General features: G+C 35.1%; 1 protein-coding gene across 5 annotated transcripts in view; it reads right to left on the bottom strand.

The window, feature by feature from the left end:
• CADM2 (cell adhesion molecule 2) overlaps nucleotides 1–24,215 on the bottom strand; it is a 1,278,284-nt gene that overhangs the window by 963,535 nt on the left and 290,534 nt on the right. The gene's annotated exons all lie outside the window — the stretch shown is intronic.

Raw genomic sequence — 24,215 nt, 5'->3', positions numbered from 1 at the left:
TTCTCAGAACTACCTAGTAATTTTGCCCCATTGAGCATGCTGTACCAAACTCAAACACAGCTTCCATATTACAAATAGCCCCGGATCATTCATTTTCTCATATAAATGCCTTCAAAATCAGAGCCATCAACCAAGTCTGATGAGATTGAATATATTACTGAGGTTGGTTTAAGTAAATATTTTATAGACAGAAACCATTATGTCAAAAGTTGGGATATAATGTACAAATACACATTTTGTTGAAGCAATTTTTATGGTTTTTAGAGATAATTTTCACAAACTATAGTAAATACATAATCCTAAGTAGATCATTTCCAAAAATAACCTTTTCAATGTTTAAAAAAAATATGCCAGATACATCAAGTCATAAAGGTAAATCTAGAGATAAACATTATTTAGTTACCCTCTATCTACTTCCAGGTATAACAATATATTCAATAAAATAACAACATTAAAAAGTTATTTAAACTTTTACCTAAAATATTTATCATCGTAGTACCCTTAAATTTGCTAACAAAACTAATATCACATTTTATGAATGCTGGTAAACCAGAGGCAGATAAAGACACGGAGAAGAAAAAATTCCTTACAAAATGGCTTCATGCAATCAGGTTAGAAATCTCATCTAACCACACGGTAAAGATTTCTCTGATATATATTTCTCTGGAATATATTCTTTAAATAATATAATATATTAATGCTACAATCAAATCTTAAAGGTACTGATTCTTTAATTTTTAAAGTAGATTTTCAGCTCATAAATCTCAATGTGCACTAATAACCTCCATCAATGCAATTAATCTGTAATAAAGAAGACTTCCCTGACATTTGAGTTTTACTGTAAAAGCTGTTTTGTCTTTTGAAATGATTCTTTTTTTTTTTTTGAAATGATTCTTGAAGAGTCACTTATTTAAAATACTTTTTGTATCTTAGACCAAATTAGTATTTGTTAAAAAATGACTTCAAAAGAAAATAATTCCCTAATTCTACAAAATCTCCTAATAAAATAATGTTTTTTTCTCATAAAATTTTAAGAATAAAATGATTCATTCATTTCTCTTAAAATCTTTGTTCTTAAACATTTTTCATTTGATTTATATTTAATATTATATTGGTTTAAAAATAAGATCCATCATATTTCCAAGATTAAAAATCTAAATTCTAAAGGCTTCTTAGTAAAGCAGTCTTTATTTATAGACTTAATATAATTTTTCCCACAATTTTTATGTAGACTAATCAGTGTTAATTGGTGAAACAGTCAAAATCACATCCCCATTTATGGTTTTCCAAAAAATCTTCCATCTGAGGTAACATCCACTGATGCAAGATACGTCACAACAAGTCATGGGTATTCAAATATAAAACACCCTAATTTACTTATGTGCTAGTTTGGAATGACGCAGTTTTAAAACTTAGAAAATAGAAAATATTCACTCCCTCAGTAGTCATGGGTCTAACTTAAATAGGTTTTAAATATCTGGTCATGACCTTCAGTGATAAAGTGCCACAACTCATTAATTTATATTTTTGCATGATTCAGCATTCAATCCAGTGCTTAAGTCAAGTTTGTTTCTTTACTTACCCACAGGACACCAATAAAAAAGCATATAATACTTCATATCCAGGAATTCTGATTTTAACCTTCAGTTACTCACCTATAAGAGAGACAGGGAAGAAAGAAAGATAACGATTAGTATTAAAAATGCTTAATGTTTTGTTACACTCACAGAGCATACATTATGATATAAAAGGACATTCCTTATTGCCTTGTAATTTGAGATATACATATATATATATATATATATATAGCTATTTATAGGACAATTTTGAAAGTCAATTACATTTTAAGGATTTTATAGTGTTAAGATTTTAGGAAGGTTTTCTTTTCTATGTCAACTTCCTTGAAAAAAAATAGTTTTGGCAGGAAATAATCAACTTTGTCACCTGAACAAAGTATCTTAATGTTTCAAACGCATTACCTTAGACAATATTTTATTAAATTACTTCATTAAAACAAATATTCTAGTCGAGCATTTGTTCACTGTCATTTAAGCTGTTGAGTGGGCTAGCTGACTTTTCCCTTTGGGCCCTTCCCTACACTCAAGGAAAGACAGGTAATCCCAAGGGAAGTTAAAACTTCACTTCTCTAGCCTCTGGAAGGTGAACCACTGCAAGTTTCTATCCTTCACTGGTCTGAGACCACACTATTTGCTTTCCAGAATACTTCCTATACCATTTATTTGTTCATACCATAAATAAGTGTTAAAATGATGAGAATGGTTTGAGCTGAAAAATACAAAATTTGACATAACAAGTGAAAAATAACCTACAGAAATGATTAGTTTAATGCATATCCATTAAAATGAGGGTTCTACACCCTCCTAGAAAGTAAATTTTGACAAACTGGTATGTTTTTAAGGTAAATTCTAGAGAGTTAGAGGTTTATTTTCTCTCATCTAAATATTAACACAATATTTTATTTTAGCACTAATAAAAATCAATAGATTTTTATTTTTTAGAAAAACAGCTACATTTCTTGAACTTATGATATGCCATGCCAGAAGATTTTCATAAACTCCATTGCAGTTAATTCTGACAATAACAAGAGATGTTATCATTCCTATTTTCAAATTAAGAAAATAAACAACAGTGGTAGTAAACACTGGGACTAATATTAGAACCCAAAGTATTTTCCAAAAAAAGAAAAGATCCAAAGAATAGTAACTAATTATGTAACATTAATCACTTCTCAAATAACTATACTGATCATTAAAGACCAGAATTTTCAAAAGCTCCCAAAACACTCCACCATAAAATATGCCTTTACCTCATGTTTATAAAAGGCTTAGTACATGAAAACATAAAATTTGATGTCTTGATATTTTCAGTTCACTCACTCAGTCATGTCTGACTCTGTGATCCCATGGACTGTAGCACGCTAGGCTTCCCTGTCCATCACCAGCTCCCGGAACTTACTCAAACTCATGTACTTAATTTTGTTTGTTGGTTTTGTTTTTTTGGCCACACCAAGCAGCTTTGGGATCTTAGACCAGGGATTGAAGCCAGGCCCTCAAAACTGAAAGAACAGATTTCTAATCACTGGACTGCCAGGAAATTGCCATTTCCACTTTAGTTTTTAAGAAGCACAAGGTTTCAAAAAAATGAAAAAAAAAGTAAAAGAGAGAGAGAGACAAGTGAGAGAGAGAGAATTAAGGTGGTAAGCAATTATCCTGAACTTGTACTATTATATACATGGTTATTATGTTGAAATTAATTTAAACAATCAGAAAAGCTTTTTAGTTGTTAGGTTGTGAGATGTTTTTTAAATCTGTTCAATTTTTCCATTATATGTATAGAATGAAAAGTTGTCATCACTGTAAGGGAACACAGATAAACATTTTGAGGAGAAGGCAATGGCGCCCCACTCCAGTACTCTTGCCTGGAAAATCCCATGGACAGAGGAGCCTCCTGGGCTGCAGTCCATGGGGTCGCTAAGAGTCGGACACGACTGAGCGACTTCACTTTCACTTTTCACTTTCATGCATTGGAGAAGGAAATGGCAACCCAAGCTCCAGTGTTCTTGCCTGGAAAATCCCATGGATGGAGGAGCCTGGTGGGCTGCAGTCCATGGGGTCGCTAAGAGTCGGACACCACTGAGCGACTTCAATTTCACTTTTCACTTTCATGCATTGGAGAAGGCAATGGCACCCCACTCCAGTACTCTTGCCTGGAAAATCCCATGGACGGAGGAGCCTGGTGAGCTGCCATCTATGGGGTCACACAGAGTGGGACACGACTGAAGCAACTTAGCAGCAGCAGCACCCTTATTTGTAAAATGGAAATGTATTCATAAGTAAATTACTATTTCTTAGAGGTTACTTTTAAACCACAAATCACTGAAATGGTGTGTTATTTAAGTATGTTTCTAATACATGCAGGTATATTTAAACCTAATAGATATTCATAATTATCAGTAGGAGTTGATTTCACCCTTCTGCATTTTCTTTATTCTGTCTGGTCTAGTAGTTAAGAGCTGTGATGCTCTGGAATTGGGCCTGAGTTTGAATTCTACTCTCTGACCTTTGGTATTTTTGTGTCCTTGGGGAAACTAACAGTGCTAAGCCTCAAAATGGCTATAGTGGCCTTAATTAAAACTTGTTTTATAAATATTAGCTATGCACTCAAAAATAGTGCTTAAGGGCCTACTTAAAATATTAGATTCTATATAAATATCTGGAGTTGCTTAGAGTCTAGTTCACAGTTTTAATTGTTCATGCTTGCAAAAAGTTCATCTCCTAAGAGAAGAGATTATCTATTGCTTGTTTCTATAGCCCTTCCTGGGAAGGAGTTCTGTATCAGCTGAGATCCTCAATTACACTTATATCAACCTCATCAGTGACTTTTCTCACACAGAATCCATCAATACTTTGAAATCTATCAGTACTTAGAAATACATCAATATGTGTGTAGAGAAAGAGCACACTTAAGTGGTAAACACAACTATTTTCATATTTTGCAATAAACTTAATCATTATAAATATCCTTTAAAAGTAAGCTTTAAAAACTATGTGAGTGAAATATTTTAATATAATTATGAAACAAAAAATATCCAGCAAAAAAGATAGTTTTATTCAATTATTCTGCTCACCTTGTATAATTAGTTATGCCTAGAAAGGACATCTTAAACTCTCTCTCACTTGTAAGAAATGTTACAGAAGTGAGAAAGAATAATAATTCCAATAATTAATATATGTAAGAACACCTGAGATGAGAGAGGTGTTTAATCCTTTGTAGGGAATAGCAGTAGGGAGTTCAATAGGAGTGAGTGCTACTATAGATAAATTATTACCTAAGTCAATTCTGAGTTGTACTTTTTCTCTCCCACTATGCCCAGGGAATAAATCATCTATCCTGAAAAATATTGTGAGGCAGCATAACAACAGAGACCTCCCAATGCCAGCCAGGTGTCAACTGGGTGACAGCAGGGTAGCAGTAGAACCTGATGTGGCTGGAGAGCAGATAACAGCTGATGCAGGTCAGTTTACCCAGGAGAATCTACAAGGACAATCTAGCAAAATCTACCCAGAGTAAAAAAGAGCTACCAGCATGATTGCCTACAGGATCGACTTTCAAAAGTCCACTATACCCTCTTATATCACTAATTACCCACCAAAAAAATAATGAGATATTGTTACAGAGGCAAAGAAAGCAAAAGAGGAGGGAAAGGGAAATGTCTGTAGAATTATATCAAGAAATTAAAGAATTTTACCATTGTGGGATGGTATGCAAAATAACATATATTTGTAATGAAATTACAATGAAATTTTAATATAATTTTGAAGACATTAATGATATTATAATAAAATATGTGTTAAAATTAATGCCTATAAATATTATGTGAATTATTAAAATAAGAGCAAATTGAATAAAATATATTGCTTTTAATAGCATATCAATTTTGTGTTTTGCAGTTTATTATTCTAGACATTGATAAATCTCACACCAAATTACAGTGTGGAGACTTAGGATCAGCTTCTGAAAGACATCATTTGGGTGGTTTCCTTTTATCCCATTCCATTAGAATTAATCACTAAATAGAATTTAGAGTTGCACTACAAATGTTTTATCACTTGAACATAGACTCCAAGGCACAGAGGTCCCAGGAGGTCAAATGTCACTCAAACTTCCATGATGGCAAGAATCTGCTGATCAAAAAGCAATATAACAAATTATTGTGGTCAGAAAATGTTCAGTCTTATTACAGTGGAAATATCAAAGAGCCACTCACATGAAATATTCTATATTTGATTTCCTCTCAAAGTGGGATGTGACTATTTTTTCATTTCAGAGATTTGGCCTCCATCTCACTTTTTTGTAGATTGTACAATAAGGAGAATGAGAGAAAGAGATGGAGACAGATTGATAGAAGCCACTAATAATAACTGAAACCAGAGAATCAATTTTTAAGAGAGAAAATGGCAACATGATTGTCATATCCAGTGGCTACCACACAGATAGAGCTCATTAGTTCAGACTAGTTTTTCAATTATTCCACTGAATAATTTTATTCCACTGTTATATTTTATTCAGTTAGCAGGAACAGCTCACTTTCCATCCACAGAGTTAACAGTTTATTATTTTCAATTGAACATGTTTGCAATGGCAAAAACCCTGAAATTGCTGTTCCTGAGGACAGTTCTAGATAATATAAATTACCATCACTGGTCAGTATTTACTACATGTCCTTTGTTTTTAGGCACTTTAAGATGTCTGCAACACACGGGGCAGATTACATTCTTCTGTAAAGCAGTTTGCAACTTTCATGTCCATAGCACAGAAATGTACACATTTTTTTTTACAAACATAAAGTGATAGTTTATATTTTTAGTTTCAGAGCTAACAAAATATTTCACCTATTATATAGTTTACAACAGGGTTCACCCCATGTATTGTAAAGGGTTGATGGATTTTAATAAATATGTAATGTCACATAACCACTATTATGGTATTATACAGAATAGTTTCAATGACCTATGCATTTCCCATATCCTATGTATTCTGCCATTCTTCCCTCTCTCTAAACCCTTGGCAACTACTAGTCTTTTTACCGTCTCTATCATAGTTTTGCCTATTTCAGAATACCATATAATTGGATATAGATAGTGTATAGCCTTTTCACTATATGAACTTTCACAATATAACCTGTATCTTGTCATCTTGCTTATTTAACTGATGTGGAGAATACAGCATTCAAAATGCCAGGCTGGATGAAGCACAAGTGGAAATCAAGATTGCTGGGAGAAATATTAATAAGCTCAGGTAGGCAGATTATACCACCTTAAGGGAAGAAAGTGAAGAGGAATTAAAGAGCTTTTTGATAAAGGTGAAAGAGGAGAGTGACAAAGCTGACTTAAAACTCAACATTCAAAAAAGGAAGATCATTGCATCCGGTCTCATCACTTATTGGCAAATAGATGGTAAAACAATGATAACAGTGACAGACTTTATTTTCTTGGACTCCAAAATCACTGCAAATGGTGACTACAGCCATGAAATTAAAAGACACTTGCTCCTTCAAAGAAAAGATAAGACAAACCTAGACAGTGTGTTAAAAAGCAGAGACATTACTTTGCTGACAAAGATCCATATGGTCAAAGCTATGGCTTTTACAGTATTCATGTACAGATGTGAGAGCTGGACAATACAAAAAGCTGAGGGCCAAAGAACTGATGACTTTGATATACAAGCTGGAATCAAGATTGCCAGGAGAAATATCAACAACCTCAGATATGCAGATAATAATACTCTAATGGAAGAAATCAAAGAACTAAAGACTCTCTTGATGTGGGTGACAGAGGAGTGAAAAAGCTATCTTAAAACTCAACATTCAAAACCAAGATCATGGCATCCAGTACCATCACTTCATGGCAAATGGATGGGGAAACAAGGGAAACAGTGACAGAGTTTGTTTTCTCAGGCTGCCAAACAAATATGGATGGTGACTGCAACCATGAACTTAAAAGACACTTGCTCCTAGGAAGAAAAAACTATGAGAAACCAAGTGTATTAAAAGACAGAGATATCACATTGTGACAAAAGTCTGTCTAGTTAAAGCTATCATTTTTCCAGTAGTTATGTACTGATGTGAGTTGAAACATAAAGAAGGTTGAGCATCTAAGACTTAATGCTTTCAAATTGTGATCTGGAGAAGACTCTTGAGAGTCTCTTGGATAGCAAAAAGATAAAAACCAGTCAATCCTGAATGAAATCAACCCTGAATAGTCATTAGAAGGACTGATGCTGAAGCTGAAGCTCCAATACTTTTGTCACTTGGTGTTAAGTGTCAGGTCATTGGAAAAGACTGGTGCTGGGAAAGACTGAAGGCAAGAGGAGAATGGGACAAAGAGGATGAGATGGTTGGATGGCATCACTGACTTGACAGACATGAGTTTGAGCAGACCTTGGGAAACAGTGAAGGACAGGGCATCCTGGCCTACTGCAGTCCATAGGGTCATGAAGAGTCGGACATGACTGAGTGACTGAACGACAACAGTAGCCTTTTCAGTCTAGCTTCTTTTGCTTAGTAAGATGTACTTAACGTTTTGTCCACCTCTTTTGTGGCTTGATAGCTCACATCTTCTCAGTGTAGAATTATATGCCATTATATGGCTGTATCACAGCTTATACATTACCTATTGAAAGACATCTTGTTTGCTTACAATATTCAGCAATTATGAATAAACACTGGTACATAAGTTTTAATGTACCATAAACTACTAAATTATTTTGGTAAATATATAGGTGCAATCACTGTGTTATTTGGTAAATCTGTGTTTAGCTTTGTAAGAAAAGGCCAACTTGGCTTCCAAAGTAGCTATAATATTGGCATTCCTACCAGCAATTAATGAGAGCTTTTGCTATTTCACATCTTGGCTAGCATTTGGCAAGGTCAGTGTTTTTGGTTTTAGTTTTCTTAAGAGTGTGTAATGGTGGCTCATGTTGTTTTACTTTGCAATTTCCTAAAATAATATAGCAGATGTCCCTGGTGACTCAGTGGTTAAGAATCCACCTGCAATGCAGGAAACGTGGGTTCGATCCCTGGGTTGGGAAGATCCCCTAGATAAAACCCACAGAGATACTGACTGTAATATCTTAGAAGTCCTGATCTGTGTTTGACCATCCCTGAACTCATTTTCCTTTCTTTTCTTATACTCACCATTTTCTTTTTTTCTTACTTGGTCTGTTTTGATTATTCCATGTTTAAATACAGACTGCATAACTCACTAGAAATTAGAAAAGCAAGTAGCTCTAGAAATCCAAAGATGGGATACAGAATTATTATAAGTGATTTCACTATATAGCCTCTCCCTCATATGAATTAAGGATATTTCTCAAATAAAGAAAAATATGCAATTCATAGATTAAAAAAAAATTTCCCAGATTTTATGAGTCAAATTGTTGTTCACTCGCTCAGTACTGTCCGAATTTTTGCAACCCCATAGACTTCAGCATGCCAGGTTTTCCTGTCCTTAACCATCTCCCAGAGCTTGCTCAAACTCATATACACTGAGCTGGTGATGCCGTGCAACCATCTTGTCCTCCTGTCTTCAGTCTTTCCCAGCAGCAGGGTCTTTCCTAATGAGTCAGCTCTTTGCATCAAGTGGTCAAGTATTGGAACTTCAACTTCAGCATCACTCCTTCCAATGAACAGTCAGGTTAATTTCCTTTAGGATTGACTGGTTTGATCTCCTTGCAGTCCAAGGGACTCTCAAGAGTCTTCTCCAACACCACAGTTCAAAAGCATCAATTCTTTGGTGCTCAGCCTACTTTATGATCCAACTCTTATATCCATACACGACTACTGGATTGTGATCTCCCAAATTCACCGGTTTAAATCCTAGCCCCTAGTAATTCAAGATGTGACTGGATTTGTAGATACAGTTTTTAAAGAGGTAATTAAGGTAAAAATATAGGTGGGCCTTAATCAAATATAATTGGTGTACTTATAACAAAAAGAGATTAGGATGGAGAAAACAAACAGACCTGAGGACACTGAGAAAGTAGGCATCTGCAATGCATGATGAGAAGTCTCAGAAGAAACCAACCCTTCCAGAATTGTGTGAAAATTAATTTCTTCTGTTTAAGCAACTGAGTTCATGGTATTTTGTTATAGCACCTCTAGCAAATTAATATACCCAAATTCCTCATTTGTCTACCTATTAGCAACCAGAAGATGACATGAGGCTAAGATTAAAAAGCAAACAAACAAAAAACACCAACTCATCCTTGTACTAAAATATTTTTGAGGGTTATTCAGGATGCTTAATATCTTCCAATTTTCCCTATATGAGCAGTATGTGATAGTTAATACTGCTCTTAATGAGACGTAAAAATAAAGAACAGCAGTAGAAAGGGTCTTCTGAAGCATTTGATGGAGCTGTTCCTTTCCCTCTGCACCTGCTTAGTTAAGCTTTATAAGCACAAGTCTATTTGTTACATAGCTGGATAATGACTTAATTTGAATGAGTTAACAATTTCACACCTTCTAAGCATAAGGTGAATACTAAGTAAAACCGCTAATCTAATATCCTCACATAGGTCACTTTTATTACCTATAATGGAACAATGAGATAAACTTACACTTTCAAATTCAAACACTCGATTACTTGCGCTAATGGAGGGGATAAGAACCATAGATAATCTGAGACAGTGTCATTTAGGCTTAGTTTTGGAATATGTCTTATATTCGTATTCCTTCATGTTTGATAGTCTAAGAATCCACATCCATTCAAATAATGATGTTACAGTATTTAAAACAAATACCAGAATCTCTGAAGCCAACCACCATATACCTGTGCCTGATATTTCTTTCGTGTTCAGCAAACAATAGACAAATCCTGTAGGTTTTTGGAAAAGGGAATAAATCATGTAAGTTATTTTTTTTTCCATATGGCATTTATCAGGCCAGGCCAGGGTGTGGGGAGGAGGATCTCCCATTATATTTCTATCACCTAATCTCTGCTACTCCCAGTCTGAATTGATTTCCCAGCATCCCAGTTACAGATGTGAGTTAAATATGGGAAAGGTCATTATTTCCTGAGACCCTAAAGTACTTCTCATCAGTTTAATAGCACAATTTACCTTAGGGGTTCATTATTGATGCTGAAAAATAATGGAGAGACTGCTTTTAAAGAGATAAAAGGCATGATTAGTAATGTACAGTGGTAATAGGTAAAGCACACTGTAAATCTTTGGTACAACAAATACAGCATTCTGTTTCAGAACAGACCTTAAATCTCAACCCCAATATCTTCACAGAGTATCCATGGTAATCAATATAAAACACACTTCCTGTTCTGTCAATGCATACTTAGATCTATAAATGGTTTCTCACTGTACTTGACAGAAAAAACAAACTTTTCTATGGTGAATTTCTGCTTGATATGACCCCTGACTACCAGAAAACAAACTTAAAACATTTAACTAACATTTATTGATACCTTGGGTTCCAGATCCTCAGAAATGCAAATATGGGTGAGAGAGAAACCCAGACCCAATTATATTTTCCATACAGAATGAGGCAGTTGAAAAATAAAGGGTAATCATTAAAGAAAAAAAAATATTTTAAGTGTACTAACAGTTTTGAAGAAGAAAAAAAATACATTTTAAAATTTCATGAAAGAGATGGCCTTAACAATTGTTCTAATAAATGATGTAGGAATTAGCTATTTGTAGATAGAGAGGGTAATTTAATTTGAGGGCACAATGTGAATAAGAGTGGTGAGACCAAATAACTTAGCTGTCTGATTTGGCTAGAGAGTAATAACAGACACTAGCATTGTATAGGAGAAGGCAATGGCATCCCACTCCAGTACACTTGCCTGGAAAATCCCATGGACGGCAGAGCCTGGTGGGCTGCAGCCCATGGGGTAGCTAAGAGTCGGACATAACTGAGCGACTTCACTTTCAATTTTCACTTTCCACTTTCTTGCATTGGAGAAGGAAATGGCAACCCACTCCAGTGTTCTTGCCTGGAGAATCCCAGGGGTGGGGGAGCCTGGTGGGCTGCCGTCCATGGGATTGCACAGAGTCGGACACGACTGAAGTGACTTAGCAGTAGCATTGTATAAGCAAAATGCCATATTTTCATTTATGAGATCATATAGTTTTCATACTAACCAAATAAATTAGGTATTATTATCTCCAATTTATAGATGAGTAAACTGAATGACAGAGAAGGCGATGGCACCCCACTCCAGTACTCTTTCCTGGAAAATCCCATGGACGGCAGAGCCTGGTGGGCTGCAGCCCATGGGGTCTCTAAGAGTCAGACACGACTGAGCGACTTCGCTTTCGCTTTCCACTTTCCTGCATTCGAGAAGGAAATGGCAACCCACTCCAGTGTTCTTGCCTGGAGAATCCCAGGGACAGGGGAGCCTGGTGGGCTTCTGTCTTTGGGGTTGCTCAGAGTTGGACACGACTGAAGCAACTTAGCAGCAGCAGCAGCAGCAAACTGAATGAACCCACATCTCCTGCATTGCAGGTAGATTCTGGCAGGTTACAGTCCATGAAGTGGCAAAAAGAGTTAGATACCACTTAGCAACTAGAAAACAACAAACAGAATGAAATGGAAAAGATCTGAGTAACATATTAGTCCAGATCTTCCAGGAAGCAGATGCTGAGAAATGACTACGTGTGCAAGAGATTTATGAGAGAAAACACCTATATTGCTATTGGTTAAAGATGTAAGGGCCACTAGAACCTGGGACTGTCCAATTGTGAGACAGGCCTAATCTGAATGAAGGGGGAGGAGGAAGGAAGAAAAACTGAATGGAAACAATGAATGCAATGAAATTTCAAGGAAACTTTGGCAAAGCTATCTGGTATTCTTCAAGAGAATCACCTAGAAGATCATGTGCCTTTCCAGAATGGACATGTCCTATCCCCGCCATGTTGTTCAATAATGTGTTAGGAGCACCCAATTGGAAATACTGCTTCAACACCAACTACTGTGATGGATTTCAGAGCGCTGAACCTGGAGTGATAGGTCAATTAGTTCCTGTAGAGACCTGAAAGGAGTATTCTCAAGGTCACGACAGTAACAAACCAAACAAGGCACTAAACTGATATTTCAGCCAAGTCTATGCAATGAATTTAACCAAAATACAAAAGAAAAACACACAATTATGTGTACATTTTTTCTCTCATGGACTAAGTCCATCAATAAAAATATGGCCTTTAAATACTCTTTTTAAACCATTAATTTAGTCATTTTACCATTAATTTAACAAATTGATTTCTTGTTAAATTTTCTTCAACTTAGATTGCATTTACTAAGATTCTATAGTTTTGATTGTTGAATATTTTCAAATAGTAACAAATTTTAGGTTTCAGATGCATAGATTGATCTAGAGGTTAGTTAAGCCAAACCATTCATGTTATAGATGAACTAATTCAGGCCACGGGAGATTTCATGCCTTACTCTGAATCACTAAAATGATTAGTGACAGTTGGGATTGAGTGCAGATGTCCTGACTCGTGTTTAAAGTGAGTCACTATTATTTTTTCCTCTAATTTCTCCTCATTTATTCAGTTTTAATTTCCTTATATGTAATTACTTCTATCATAATATACTTATAAATTCATTTATCCTTATACTTTAGTGCCCTGCTTACTATTACGTAAGAGCCAGTATCCTTAAAGATATAGTGTGCTTTCCATATTGTTGCTCAGTCACTAAGTCGTGTCTGATTCTGTGATCCCATGAACACGAGGTTTTCCTGTCGTTCTCTATCTCCTGGAGTTTGTTTAGATTCATGTCCATTGAGTTGGCGATGCTGTCTAAGGATCTCATCCTCTTCCACTCCCTTCTCCTTTTGCCTTCAATCTTTCTTAACATGAGAGTCTTTTCCAATGATTCAGCTCTTTGCATCAGGTGTTCAAAGTATTGGAGCATCAATGTTACTCTTCAATGTTTAAAGAATTTTAATAACTGCATGTAATCTGTGTTTTTTTGGTTTAGTTATTGTTGCTTCTCTATTTGACCAACAACTATGAGAAATTTAATTAAGTAAAAGTAATCTGATATATTAGCAATTAGCTTTATTTGTTTTTTTCATCCTTGTGACCAATCCAACTACTAGTGAAACACATGGCATCTCTTGAATTTGGCTTCAATTTTGCTAAATGAGCAAAACAGGAGATTAATAGCATATTTGGGGGGGTACTCAATTCTGTTTTAGAGCATAGTTTCAGAAAACCATGGGTGTAAATGAAACTGCCTGAAACTGCTACTATTTATCCACTTTGAACCTATAAGACTTGCAATTTCATAGGTTTCAACTTAATAGATTCCTGTCTTGAACATTTGGAACATTGAAACATTTGGGAAAAGTTTATCACAAGGAAATAGTTCAGTTATGAAATTCACAGAACATCAAAATCATTTAAGTCTATAGAGATTTCCTCATCCAATTCTTTACTCCAGGCATGAACTCTATAGTCTCCAAGGTAACTTGTGTCATCTGCTCTTTGAAGATATCTAACAAGAACAGCACATTTTAATTTCAGACAGCCACGATTTTCAGGGAATTCTATCTCATATTGAATTTCTTAGCAATTTTACCCACTGGTCTTAGTTATTTCCTGTACTGTATAGACTCAGGTTAAAGTGTCATCCGCAGGACAATGAATTCAAATTAAAAAAAAAAAAAAAGTTTTCCTAACCAATCATTTTCTTCATAAATTTGAACTTCTTATTAACACTGTTCATTCTTCTCTTTCTATGAAGTTCTCGTCATTCTGGTCATTGCCCTATGGATGCCTCAGTTTATCAGTACCTCCCTCAAATATGGGTCCAATGACTGAACACAGTATTCCGGATATGATTTTATCTGAGGAGATTGAAATATATGATTCTTACTTCCTTGGCACAGTCAATATAGCCAATAATTTTTATCATCAAAAATTACAAATATAAACCCTAAATGTCAGACATCGAGGTGTTTCCAAGTATTTGAACTGTATGTTTGAAATTACAGAGACCATCATAAAAAGATTTTTTTTTTCACTTTCTATTTAAATGTGTTGGCACTGACAGACTATGTCACATTTAGACAGTGCTATAGAATGCTGAGTATATTGGTCTTTGTCTGTATCCTGAGGAAACATGTCACCAAATTTCCCACAAAAATTATTTTATATTAGAGACCACGTCATGAATATCATCATCAAAATTGGAACTAATTGGCACTTTTCTCAGTTGAAACCTCAGGAACCAAAAAAGACCTGGAGATTGCCTGAGGCTCATAAGCAATATCTTTTTAAAAAAATCTAGTATTTTGATGGAATATCTAGATGGATTTCTACTGTATTTCACTAGAGGTGTGGAAAATAAATGAACATTAACAACTTATTAGTCAAAATTTGTGACTAAGTCAATAAACATAAGACAATGTTTCTTTCATTAGTCCCTATTATAACTGTTAATATTTAAAGCTGCTAATACAATTTCATATGCATACCTACTTATTAAAAACTCCATGGAGCTTAAGATAAATTTGAAAGAATTAATTTTCCTCAAATTATATGTAGTTGTATTGTAATAATATCATGTCTCAGCTTCATTATAAGCCCAACCACTAAAATGTACTTAGCTGATACACGCTTTTTTTAACTCAGAAATGTATAATGTTTTTCAAATGGAAAACAGTTTCTTTATACAGGTGAGGTTGTGAACAGTAGTTGTTTTGGTATCATGCAGGTTACAAGAATTTTTTAAAAATCAATATCAAGGTCACTGTGTAGCACATAACCAATTTTATTCACTTTTTTGACTAATGACTACAATTTTCTTTCACAGTAGCATAACAGAGAAATGTATTTGCTTTAAAGGCTTATTCACTGTATTAGCTTTCTTTGAAATACACGTTGAAAGAAGATACCAGGTTTTTTATATAAAAATAATGTATATTTAGACAGAGTTGATGGCTACTTTTAAAGTGACAGTTACCTTAAATTACTAGTGGTATCTCTGTGACATAGCAAGTACAGTTCTGTTTTAACTGAAGAGTTTTCAACTGAACATTTTAGGTTATGACAAGGTCAGTGTATTTTTGGAGTCTGTTTCCTAGGGCATTACATTCAGGAGTGGTTGAGCTTCTCAAGCCATTAAATTTTACTAAAAATATAAATAAAATAAAAACCAAAATGAAGCAACACAGCAAATCTCTCTGATTAGGAAACAATGTTTCTGCTTCATATAAAGGCATTCAATGTTTATATTTGGAGTATTATACAGTGCTATTCCTTTCTTCACTCCTGATGTTAACATTCTTTTGACCAGTGACTCAAAACAACTACTATGATACCTCCTATGTATTCTATCTTCTTTTCTTTCAAATTGCTCTTAGTATATATATATATATATATAGAGAGAGAGAGAGAGAGAGACAGAGAGAGACAGAGAGAGACAGAGAGAGACAGAGAGAGAGAGGCGGCGGGGTTGGGGGAGGGGCCACTTCCCAGGTGGCACTAGTGGTAAAGAATTCTTCTGCCAATGAAGGAGACTTAAAGATGTGGGTTCCATCTCTGCGTCTGGAAGATCCCCTGCAGGAGGGCATGGCAACTCTCTCCAGTTTTTTTTGCCTGGAGAACCCCATGGACAGAGGATCCTGGAGGCCTAGAGTCCATATGGTCCCAAAGAAATGGATATGACTGAAGCGACTTAACATGCACACATGCATATATATATAAATCTTAACATTTTATACAACTATCTACATAATATTCAAGTTAATCATTGTTTGTACCCTTTTTAACTTTTTTAATCTCTTTTTTTTGTAGGAGGTAAGGTAGGCCAAGTTTCATGGATAGCCACTCAGGGTAACTTGGCTATAATTCTATTTTCCAATAATAATTCAAAATACCATTTTTAAAATTTATTTAAATACCAAGCTGATTGCCTCTGCATTGAGGATGCAGTCCTTGAAACAGGAGAGCAAGTTTCATGAGAAATGTTGAGTCATTACAGTTTGGTCACCTGTTTATGTGTGCCAGACATTTTTTACAACCATTTAAACAATAGAGGAGGTTAGAATAATGTGTCTTTTGTTGTCTAAATTATTTTTATATTGGTCTAATGGTACATTTGGCTAAGACTGGAATATGACTGACTTCCATGTGACCTCTCACCTACATCAAGAAAGCATACAATTTCCATTTTTATAACTATTCTTAAAAAGCTACGTTATATTTTGCATAAGCTATGCTTATTTCATAAACCATTATATTATAAATAAAATTATTATCAAATGACAAAAGACATGAGATAAGGCATTTATTGCAAAAAGAATTTTGTTTGAATAGAAACATTTTTTAAAGTTTGATTTATAGATACATAGCTGAATGCCTGATTTATAGATATGTAACAAATTTCTTTAAAGAGGAAACAGAAACTGAACAAATTTTAAAATTATAGAAATATTTTAAGTAAGTGTAATCTCTTATCATTGATTGAAACATCTGAAAATGAAACAACACTATTATCATATTTAATTTTTTTCAATTTCCATTTATACTTGTCATGGCACTTAAACTCTATTTCTTATTTTCCTAAAAACTGAGAATGAGACAGTCTGCTATAATATGAAAGCATTATATTTACAAGAACAAAGATAACATTAAATAGACATAAACGATTCCTTAAATGTCGATAATTCTACTGTTTTAACTTATTTCCAATGATTGCTATCATTATGTTGGTATTAAGTGTTATAATATTTTCATGCAGTGAAAGACTATTGTTTCTATTTGTAAGAATAGTCTCACAGATTAATATGTAAATATAGGTGAACTGGCATTACTATTCTCTAAAACATTTGCACTTTCAATTGCAAATTATAAAAAAAAGAAATTGTTTTCAGTGCTAAGTAGTTGCTTTTTAACTTGATTTGTGTGTGCAAGTATTAAGATACCCTTACATCCTGAAGTGCTCACATCCTTCATCTCTTGCTATGTTTTGCATGAATCTATAATGACATAGATTTACTTATTCTTTTCTACCTTGATTTCAGCTGCAGCCCTGTAAAAATAAAACTGACGCTATTTATTTTATGGCTTTGTTGAAAAAATCAGCAAAGTTATTCTATAATTTAATGTTAATTCTATAGGTATAAAATAAAGATATACATAGGCAAATGAATAGTCTTCCATATGACCCACTGTGTTTACTATTTTCTAAGCATTCTAACCTTCAATGAAAAACTATTTAATATGAATATACTTTAATTTTTCATTCAGTTTATTTACGAATCTATATAATTATAAGGAATAGCATGCTGCTGCTGCTGCTAAGTCACTTCAGTCGTGTCCGACTCTGTGCGACCCCATAGACGGCAGCCAACCAGGCTTCTCCATCCCTGGGATTCTCCAGGCAAGAACACTGGAGTGGGTTGTCATTTCCTTCTCCAATGCGTGAAAGTCAAAAGTGGAAGTCAAGTCGCTCGGTCATGTCCGACTTTTTTCGACCCCATGGACTGCAGCCCACCAGGCTCCTCCTCCCGTGGGATTTTCCAGGAAAGAGTACTGGAGTGGGGTGCCATTGCCTTCTCCAAGGAATAGCATACTGTCAATTAAATTATAAGTATTCTTTAAAGAAAAAAATGAGATTAGATTATGGAAGTGATAGACCTATCAATGCAAATTTTGAGAACAAGTACAAAAAAGTATCATTATAATGAACTTTTCATTTTTTAATTACCTTTTGTCATATTTCTCCCTCTTTTATAAGAATATTTATTATGGTTGGCTACCCTACTAAAAATTATATCTGAAATATGCAATGCTACAAAGAGTTAAAGTTTCACAAATAATTATAAACACAATCTTTATAGTGGTATAAACAATATTTTTGGAAGGGCAACTTGTAAAATTTCCTTTTTTTATGCTTTTTTTATCAAAGGTTGAATGAGATAACAATAAGAACAGTGATATATCTACCTAACAATTGTACAGAATAAGCTGATACTTGGTAGCTTTTGGCAATCTAAATACTAGGTTTATTGTATTGAAGTATTTGATTTTGTGTGGCATCTTATTTATGATCTCTGAATTTAGAATGAAAATATAATCATTCTTCATAAATTAACCTTTATATAGGCAATATTCAAACTATGCATGAGTGCATTAAATCTTGATAGAAGTAGAAAGCTTATATAAATCATTTAAATATTAAATAACACTTCAAAGTAGTTTATAAATATATTCTTTATAATTTGGGGAAATACTTTCCCATTGAAATGATATTATAGAAAAGTAGTGATGATTTCAGATACAGGTATTTAAATTTTGCTAATATCTCTAGGATATAGAAGATAGTATATATATATATAATATATATATATATATAAATTTATATATATATGAAGTGGGATGGTATATATATATATATATAAATAAATAAATGGATATTCTTGCTAAGTCACTTCAGTCATGTCTGACTCTGTGTGACCCCATAGACGGCAGCCCACCAGGCTCCCCTGTCCCTGGGATTCTCTAGGCAAGAAACTGGAGTGGGTTGCCATTTCTTTCTCCAATGCATGCAAGTGAAAAGTGAAAGGGCAGTCGCTCAGTCATGTCTGACTCTTAGCGACCCCATTGACTGCAGCCTACCAGGCTCCTCCGTCCATGGGATTTTCCAGGTAAGAGTACTGGAGTGGGGTGCCATCGCCTTCTCCAATATATGGATATAGATATCTGTTAATTCACAAATGGAAGATAATCTCTCTCCTCTCACCACTCACTCAAAAAAAAAAAAAAATAGGTGGCATTATCACCAAGCAATTTTAAGTAGCAGGTTCTAACCCCTGTATGAAAGACATATCTCAAAGAGAGAGGAACAAGTCTATGTTTTATTTTCTGAAAAGCTCAAGTATCTAAATAAATGTAGGTTAAAAGAAGAAATAAAGAAACAAAAGAGATCATTTCAGTTTCAAGAAGATTCATAGCAAAAGCTTCCCTAGTAGTTAATGGAATTTAAATTGAAACTGGCTTCCATACATCTCTAGATTTATCTTGTTATTTGATTTCTTTTTATTCCTACAATCACTTTGCAGGAAAAGTATCTCCTATATGTCTAGTCCAATAGGGGAAGCATGAGTTCACTTTATCGTACTATAACATATTAACTTATTGCTATCCTGACATTTTTAGTTTTAGGGAGATGCAGTCACCTTGGTGTGTATGGATTAGGCAAGAAATCTGGCAACATCTCTGAGAAAGCTTGTGGGCAAGATGAAGAAACATAGACTGGATGTAAAGAAAGCTGACTGCATTGATAGTGCAAATGACTAAGCTGAAGAACAGCTGTAACACAATGGTGGAGTAGAAGGGCATGTGCTAATCTTCTCCTGTGAGAAGACCTAAATCAGAAACTAGTTGTTGAACACAAATATATGACACTGAAAGATGAGCATCCCAGGTCAGCAGGTGTCCAATATGCTACTGGGGAGGGGCAGAGAAATAGAACCAGAAAGAATGAAGTGGATAGGGCAAAATGGAAATGATGCTTGGTTTGGATATGTCTGTTGGTGAAAATAAACTCTGTTGCTATAAAGAACAATATTGCATAGGAACCCGAAATGTAACATCCATGAATTAAGGTAAATTGAACATGGTCAATCAGGAGATGGCAAGAGTGAACACTGACATTTTAGGAGTCACTGAACTAAAATGGACAGGAATGGGCAAATTTAATTCACATGACCATTATATCTACTACTGTGGGTAAGAATCCTGTGAAAGAAATGGAGTACCCTTCATAGTCAACAAGAGTGCAAAACACAGTACTTGGGTACAATCTCATAAACGACAGAATGATCTTGGTTAATTTCCAAGGCAAACCATTCAACATCACAGTAATCTGAGTCTATTCCCCAACCACTAATCCCAAGGAAGCTAAAGTGGAAGAGTTCTAGGAAGACCTGCAATACCTTCTAGAACTTACACCAAAGGAAAAAAAAAAATCCTTTTGATCATAGGGAACTGTAACGCAAAAGTAGGAAGTCAAGAGATATCTGGAATGACAGGAAAGTTTGGCTTTGGAATACAAAATGAAATAAGGCAAAGACTAACAGAGTTTTGCCAAGAGAATGCACTGGTCATAGCAAACACACTCTTCCAACAATGCAAGAGATGACCCTACACCTGGATATCACCAGCTGGTGAATACTGAATTCAGATTGATTGATACTCTGTGCAGCCAAAGATGGAGAAGCCATATACAGTCAGCAATAAGAAGACCTGGAGCTGACTGTGGCTAAACTATTTACTGCAAAATTCAGGATTAAATTGAAGAAAGTAAGGAAAACCACTAGGCTATTAAAGTATGACCTAAATAAAATCTCTTATGATTATACAGTGTAGAAGACAAATAGATTAAAGGAATTAGATCTGATAGACAGATTGCCTAAAGAACTATGGACTATAACACTGTACAGCAGGTTATGGCCAAAACCATCCACAAGAAGAAGAAATGCAACAAGGCAAAGCGGTTGTCCTGGGAGGTCTTGTTAATACCTGAGAAAATAAGTGAAAGGCAGAGGAGAAAACAAAAGATATATCCATCTGAATCCAGAGTTCCACAGAATAGCAAGACTATCACAATGGTGTGATCACTCACCTAGAGCCAGACATCCTGGAATGCGAAGTCAAGCGGGCCTTATGAGGCATTACTACAAACAAAGCTAGTGGAGCTGATAGAATTCCAGCTGAGCTATTTGAAATCCTGAAAGATGAGGCTGTGAAAGTGCTGCACTCAATATGCCAGAAAATTTAGAAAACTCAGTAGTGGCCACAGGAATGGAAAAGTTCAATTTTCATTCTAATCCCGAAGAAGGGCGATGCCAAAGAATGTTAAAACTACCACACAAATACACTCATATCACATACTAGAAAGGTAATGCTCAAAATCCTTCAAGCGTGGCTTCAGCAGTATGTGAACCAAGAACTTCCAGATGTACAAGATGGATTTAGAAAAGGCAGATGAATGAGAGATCAAATTGCCAACATCCTTTGGATCATAGAAACAGCAAGGGAATTCCAGCAAAACATCTACTTTGCTTCATTGACTACACTAAAGTCTTTAATTGTGTGGACAACAACAAACTGGCAAATTCTTAAAAATATGGGAATAACAGGCTGCCTTGCCTGTCTTCTGAGAAACCTGCATGGAGGTCAAGAGGCAGCAGTTAACCATACGTGGAAGAACAAATTGGTTCAAAATTGGGAAAGGTATACATCAAGGCTGGATATTGTTTCCCTGCTTATTTAACTTACTCTGCTTATTTAACTTATATATAGAGTACATCATGTGAAACGCTGAACTGGATTAATCAGAAGCTACAATCAAGATTGCCAGAAGAAATATCAATAACCTCAGATATGCAGATAATACCACTCTAATGGCAGAAAGTGAAAAGGAACTACAGAGCCTCTTGATAACAGTGAAAGAGGAGACTGAAAAAGCTGGCTTAAAACTCGACATTCTAAAAACTAAATCATGGCTTCTGGCCCCATCATTTCATGGCAAACAGATGAGTAAAAAATGGAAATAATGACAGAAATCGTGTTCTTGGTCTCCAACATCACTGCAGATGGTGACTACAGCCATGAAATTAAATAACATTTGCTTCTTAGAAGAAAAGCTATGACAAACATAGATAGCATATTAAAAAACAAGGACATCACTTTGCCAACAAAGTTCTGTATAGCCAAGGGCATGGATTTTTCCAGTAGTTCATGTACAGATGTGAAAATAGGACCATAAAGAAGTCTGAGAACTAAAGACTTGATACTTTCAAATTGTAGTGCGGAAGGAGATTTTTGTGGGTCCCTTGCACAGCAAGGGACCAAACTAATCAATCCTAAAGGAAATCAACCTGAAAATTCACTGGGAGGGCTGATCTTAAAGCTGAAGCTCCAGTACCTTGGCCACCTGATGGAAAGAGCTGAATCATTGGAAAAGACCCTGATGCTGGGAAAGACTGAGGCAAAGGAGGAGAAGGAAACAGCAGAGAATGAGATAGTTGGATGGCATCACTGACGCAATGGATATGAGTTTGAGAAAATTCTGGGAGATAATGAATGACAGGGAAGCCTGGTGTGCTGCAGTCCATGGGGTCATAAAGAGTCAAACATGACTTGACAACTGAAGATCAACAACAAGCTGAAAGTCTAACTAAGGGGCAATACCAGTGTCAGACTGGGGGGAGTAGCTATAAGACTTATGAAAATTCTGTTCTCAATATATTAATTAGTAGATATTGTCTTTATTAATTATTTATTAGGAACAAACACTATTCCTTATGAAATTTGATGAAAATTATGCTATAAGTGATTTTCAAAATGCAAAAGATCAAAGTCTGGTTTCACAAAGGTCTCAATAGGCTTATATGATCATCCAAATAAATTAAAATAAAATATCTAAGGCCTCAGGATTTAACACCAAAATATTTCATTTGTTTGAAAACTTATAAAATAGCATTATGACACTATCAGACTTTGCTATCTGATATTTCCCTTCAATTCCCATTTTTTTTCTTCCAGATATCCTTGACCTTCATGAGTTAAGCATGGTTTTAAGAAAATGTATTAGAATCACTGCAGTAATTACAATATGTTGCTGAATATTTCCTGTTCATCTGTCTTATCTGTCATTTTGTGTTTTTATCTTCTATAAGCTTGTCAATTATATATATTTTCTAATTTATTTATTTTAATTGGAGGCTAATTACTTTACAATATTGTATTGGTTTTACCATACATCAACATGAATACACCACGGGTGTACACGTGTTCCCCAGCTTGAAACCCCCTCCCAATTCCCTCCCTGTACCATCCCTCTGGGTCATCCCAGTACACCAGCCCCAAGTATCCTGTATCCTGCATTGAACCTGGACTGGCAATTCATTTCTAATATGATATTATACATGTTTCAATGCCATTCTCCCAAATCCCCCTACTCTCTCCCTCTCCCACAGAGTCCAAAAGACTGTTCCATACATCCTTGTCTCTTTTGCTGTCTCACATACAGGGTTATCGTTACCATCTTTCTAAATTCCATATATATGCATTAGTATACTGTATTGGTGTTTTTCTTTCTGGCTTATCTCACTCTGTATAATAGGCTCCAGTTTCATCCACCTCATTAGAACTGATTCAAATGTATTCTTTTTAATGGCTGAGTAATACTCCATTGTGTATATGTACCACAGCTTTCTTATCCAGTCATCTGCTGATGGACATCTAGGTTGCTTCTATGTCCTGGCTATTATAAACAGTGCTGTGATAAATATTGGGGTACATGTGTCTCTTTCAGTTCTGGTTTCCTTGCTGTGTATGCCCAGCAGTGGGATTGCTGGATCATAAGGCAGTTCTATTTCCAGTTTTTAAAGGAATCTCCACACTGTTCTCCATAGTGGCTGTACTAGTTTGCATTCCCACCAACAGTGTAAGAGGGTTCCCTTTTCTCCACACCCTCTCCAGCATTTATTGCTTGTAGACTTTTGGATAGCAGCCATTCTGACTGGCGTGAAATGGTACCTCATAGTGGTTTTGATTTGCATTTCTCTGATAATGAGTGATGTTGAGCATCTTTTCATGTGTTTGTTAGCCATCTGTATGTCTTCTTTGGAGAAGTGTCTGTTTAGTTCTTTGGC

Source organism: Bos javanicus, chromosome 1, assembly GCF_032452875.1.
Source record: "Bos javanicus breed banteng chromosome 1, ARS-OSU_banteng_1.0, whole genome shotgun sequence".
Lineage (NCBI taxonomy): Eukaryota > Metazoa > Chordata > Mammalia > Artiodactyla > Bovidae > Bos > Bos javanicus.
This window is presented reverse-complemented; position numbering and strand designations above follow the sequence as displayed.